Here is a 5,648-nt window from a genome sequence, read left to right as displayed (position 1 = left end):
TGACGTGGTAAACTTTAATAAACAGATTCTGGATGCTGTCTCACAGAATTACCTTATAAACTTTCACATACCTAGATTCCTTGGCTTCCTGAAAGACTCCAGAAGTTCATCAACAACAACTATTATCCTACAGGTAGAAATTTGGCAAGAGTGCAAAAATGCCCTCAATGAAGTAGGAGGAAAAAAAAAAAATCAAGTTACAAGATTTACCAGAAGTGTATCCCAGAGGGAACAAAAAAAAATAAAGTACCTTCAGTAACTGGACTGTTGACAAAAGACCTAAGGGGAAAAAATAAATCTAGTGACATTCAAGGCTTACTCACACATGCAAAGAATTCTGCTGTTTCTCTCTTGTACCTATCCCTAGAAAAATGTTTTTTTTCTGTGTTGCATGAGATCTCTTCCTCCACACACACCCCCCCAAATTACAGAGTCAGACGTCTCCCCTCCCAGCTTGTCTTCCACAGAAGAACGTTGCTTTGCAATCACTGCAGAGTATTCACACGTCTCCTCTCCCACATCCAATCATGAGGGAACTTTCTTCCAACCTCATCCTGGAACAACCCGCAGCTGCCATGCAGTAGCACTCTTCTCCCTTGGCAATAATGCCCAGCCATCTTTAAAATGACTGTGAACAGAATCACAAAAATTCTCCAGACTCCCCACTCCTTTCTTAATTTTCTCCTTATTTTTTTTTAATTGCTTTTCTTAATTTTTCATTATTCTAGATGCAACTGACGTACATACATCAGTTTCTTAATTTCCAATGGTTACGAGTCCCTTTATGTTAAGGGTTCACATCTTCCATCTTCTTACAGAATGCTCCTGATATCTGTAACATCAGAAACGAGGAGGGTTTTGGTTTGGTTTTAAGAAATTAGATTCTTAAGATATTTTATTCTGATTCTTCTAAAGAAAGCTTAGAAGGGCTTTCCAGCTTAGTCCCAGAATAAGGCAAAAGTTCTTGTTCCAAAACCTTTATTTTGTGAGGAACTACAGTAACATTTTATATTCATTTTAGAAATAGACTGAGGACTGTGACAAGATCACTACTTACAGTCACTGTATTGTCATCTTAAATTATATTGCTTTCCATTAAATTGTTCGTTATTACAAGATTCATATCAGACAGCTTAGTATGTGAAATCGTCCAATACAAATTCAGTTTTTATAAGCCTCAAGTCTGAAATTTGTTTCTGAATGAAAATAAAAACAGTGATAAACCAATTCCTACAAGTTATACTACTGTAAGTTAAATGCAGTACTAAAATTAAGCACAACGGCCTCATGCACTCAAGTTTCTTTTCTGAGCACAAATTTAAATTACTAGCTTTATCCTTAGCAGGTATGCAAATATGCTTTTCCATTCACATTTGGAAAAAAGTGAGACTAATTAGTATCAATAGACAAATCTGAAAGGTAGTGTTAAGTCATTTTTCACCAGAACTCATTTATAACCACTTTGAAGGTGCTTACAAGAAGAGAGCATTTTGCTGTATTAGTCAAACATTTGTTAGTCTCTGCTTGTTACATATGAACTACTGTGTTGCTAATACCATGGTTCATCACAAAAGGAGTAATATATAAAAACAGTTTACTTCTCATCTTGTCCATTTTCTACAGTAAAGCCATAATTATTTCACTCTGATTTATTATAAGTACAGAATTGGACATTATAGAAGGCAATTGGTGGCAATTTGGCAAGGCAATTTGGCTATATCTAGCCAAGTAACAACTTCACAGTAAGTTCACAGTTTCTAAATAAAGCAAAAAATGCACTTATTACAAAGAACAGTAGTAGAAAATTCTTGCCTTTACAAAAAAAAATAACGACACTGAACAATCTAGTGCATCTCCTGACCTATGCATGCAGCAATTTAACCAGCAGTGAAAGTATGCAAGTTTTCCTACAAATAAAACAATAAACCTTAAGCTAGGAGGATGACAAGAGTTCTTGCCACTGAACTCATTTACAGACAGCCTCCGGTATCTTTTTGTGCTCTGATTCAAGAATAGAAGTTTACTGACTAATTAAATAGAAATTGACACAGTGGGCTAAACTGTCAATTTAAATCTAATACCCGCCAGCTGCCGGGCAGTGTTCCAGATACAATGATACAAGTGACAATCCAGGTCCAGCAAGGCAGCCAGGTCAAAAGAAATTTATTCAGAACAGACTCCTTCATGTTTCAGATTATTTCACCCTTTCTCATTAGATGACACCTTACCTTTACAGAATACGGGACGGACACTATTTTTGCAGCTGTATAATCTCTTCAGGGTTATATAAATTCTAGGTAATTTCAGTAGAAATTTAATCAACATTGTGGCTGTTGAGGCTTGGTATTATACGATGTATACCTTAAGACTGCAGAACTGCTTTGATTTTAAACCATGTTTTCCCTTCAACATTTAAGTCATCTTATTCTCCCCTTCTAAAACTACATTAAAAAAAACCCAAAACAACAAACAAAAAAAACCCAACCAAACAAAACAGAACTGAGCATAGAAAAGAAAACCCAACAAACTTTTCCTATTTCACTAGAAATTTAACTCCTACATATGTAAAGGATATTTATTTTCTTGCTATTCCTTCTCCCTTTCCCTTCTTCTAATTTTTGCACTTATGAACAGCCCAAGTAACTCAAACTTTCAAGAGTTGAGCGAAAGGTAACAAAACAACTTATTTTTCACTGCTGTTTAGCATAAGGATTAATTTTCCATTACCTTTCTCCTTAAATGCTTGCATCTCATCTGCACGGTACTCCAGTCAGAAAAAGCTGCCTTTGCCATTTGAAGAGGCAGAATACCAAGTGTAACCTTGTGCTGACATATGCAATTAGCCCAAGGTCAGTCAAGGACAGGGAAACAGCAGAAAGTAACAACCCGAGAGGAATTATATAAAGCTAATGGAAGGTGGACCTTTAACTACTTAAGAGTGAATTTTTTTTTTGATTGTTACATTAAGTCTTTTTTCTGATGTACCTGCCTTCTTTAAACTTAAAAAAATCCATCTTTCCTAATTAATTTTTTTTTTTCTAAATGTACCTTGAACTACCCATCTGTTACATCCCACAAAGGACAAATGCCACTTTCAGGGATCCCTCCAAACCTTTTGTTCGAGTGTGAAGCAGCCAGTCATTAAACACTGATGATGCAAGTTTCTTCATGGCTGAGATGCAGCACCTGGCACTTTCAAGTGCCACCTCAAAACTGAAATACACACTTCCTGAAGGTGCTCTGCAGATCACCAGCTGCCCACGAAGACTCTAGCTACGTACATTTGAATGTGTGACCATTCTAATTTTTAAAAATGTGTTCTAGAACTTGACACAGTGCTTTGAAAGTTTCTCTGAAAACCTGACACGGAGGAAAAACACAGGAAAGCATCATATTTACAAAGCACTTTTGGAAAAACAGAAATGTCAAGTGAATCAGCAGGATAGTGTGTTTCATTAAACTTCACCCAAGCAGATTTTCTGTTGTTAAATGCTTCTAACAGAATTTTGGCACTGAGCTGAATCTCCTAATCTGGTCAAGATGACACAAAAATTTTGTGCCAAGATTATTAGGTTAGGATATTGCGTGATTCGTTTGAGGATCCAACTTCTGCCTACCTTTTAGGCACTTAGTAAAAGGAGCTCTGCTAAAATAAGCCTGTCCAGAGATGCGTCAGTGTCTTGTGATGCTTATGCCTAAGTTAAATCTAAATTAAAAGGGTCATTTCAAGAACTCCAACTGTCTATATAGGATTAAGCACATAATCTCAGTTATCCACACAAAATGATTAGAGTACACAAACCCTTTCTTCATCAGAATGATAAACCCATACATTGACAAATGCTTAGAAATAGAACTTTGATGATTCTGTGAAAAAGTTCAGGTGCTTAAACTTCCCACGACTGTAGTGTCTAAATTAACAGACTTTCAACAGGGTCCATCAGAAAACAAATCAGAAGTTCTGTGCAAGACTACCAAGTACATGTCACTGAGTAACAATACGGTCTTTCCTTCTCATTCAGCTACAAGTTTTGTTACAGCCCTCTCCCTTCCATCACCAAAAGCAGAGATTTAGTTTAAATTTTCTTCCAAAACTAAGTTCATGATGCAGAGGACAGCCTCCTCTTATTTGGCTGTAGCAAGCCTATCACAAGAGCAGCAGTGGCATTTACCTCAACACAGGTCTTAACTACTATTCTAGTTAGCATACAGAGTTTTGGTAATCAATCTTCAATTTTTAAGTAGATAGAGGCTTGGCTTCTTTTCTGTTTTAATTAAAAAAGGCAACTGGAGATTTCTTCCCAAAGAATAAATAGAATGCTAGGTCAGGCAACAGTAATTTATTTATTGACTTAAACAAGCAATAGGTATCCTCAGACATAATGGCCACCACTTGAACAATACAAATCAATGCTACTGAAGAACAGGGAACATCTTTTCTCTCACCCCTCCCATCCCAGAAGTAACAATAGAAATACCAGGGCCCCTAGAGAAAAGAGAAGGAGAAAAATTATAAAACACGCTTAGAATGAGCTGGAGAGTTGAAACATGGACGCTAAAAAAAAAAAAAATCATTAGCTAATCCACCATATCACCACAATCACCTCAAAAATAACTTTCATTGTTCCGTTTCTACCAGGTACCAAATATATAGTGCTGTTTAACAGCAATTTCAATGTTTTAACAACTGTCCTCAGCTGAAGCAGAACAGCAATTACTATTTATATTAAATTTGAGGCAGGCTGCAGATAGGAAGAAAGGTTTCCACAGAGTATGATGCAAGTCTTCTCTAGTTAATGAAAAGAGAGTAGGGGAGAAAAAAAAACTACTTTTAAGTTACTGTACATCTCCATCAATCAAGCAATTCATTCTGTATTGAGAGGTCATTACAGACACAAGATGCTGATAGAGTATGGCAACTCTACTCACCCTGTGACAGCATATCTGAAGAACGTATCTGTAAGTCCCTTAAGTTGTGGGCCACTGAAAATCCCAGCCTGCTACTCCTGTGTGGGTATTTTTCAATCAGGCATCGGCAAAAAGGCAAAGACTGCATGCAAAACAATTGTTGCTAAATCATTTAGTCGTCCTTGTAACAGCTGAAAGCAGGAGTAAGGCATCCCTCAGATTTAGAGAAAACATTAGGAGGCTGTAGTTTTGCAGGCAAGGAGACCTTTTATTTTAATCCATTAAAAGAACCCAAAATAGTCAGCAGGTGGCCACATCTATCCATGTTTCATTAAAATCACATAAACCCTAAGTACAAAAGCACCACTGATTATTGCTCTAGAAAAACTGCATGAAAAATTCAAATACGCACAGTAAAAACATCACCATATGCACAAGACTTAATTTCTTAAAGCAAGTGTATGGAATGGTGATCCAATCTTACACATACCTTGCAATATTAAGTTGATATTTCTATTACTTGGCAACAATGGGAATTCCTAAAAGCACTGTTATGAGAAGGGAAACGTTCATATACAGTTTAATATGTCAACTATCATAGTCCTAAAAAAATTAGCATTTACAAAATACTTGATAAAAATATCTTTTAAAAGTTGTCCAAGAGGTACATAAAATCAACCCAAAATTTTCATATTTCATTCATTCTTGTCACCTACAGATTCAGTTTTCTGAGCCTGTGG

This window comes from Tauraco erythrolophus, chromosome 2 (assembly GCF_009769465.1).
Source record: "Tauraco erythrolophus isolate bTauEry1 chromosome 2, bTauEry1.pri, whole genome shotgun sequence".
Lineage (NCBI taxonomy): Eukaryota > Metazoa > Chordata > Aves > Musophagiformes > Musophagidae > Tauraco > Tauraco erythrolophus.
This window is presented reverse-complemented; position numbering follows the sequence as displayed.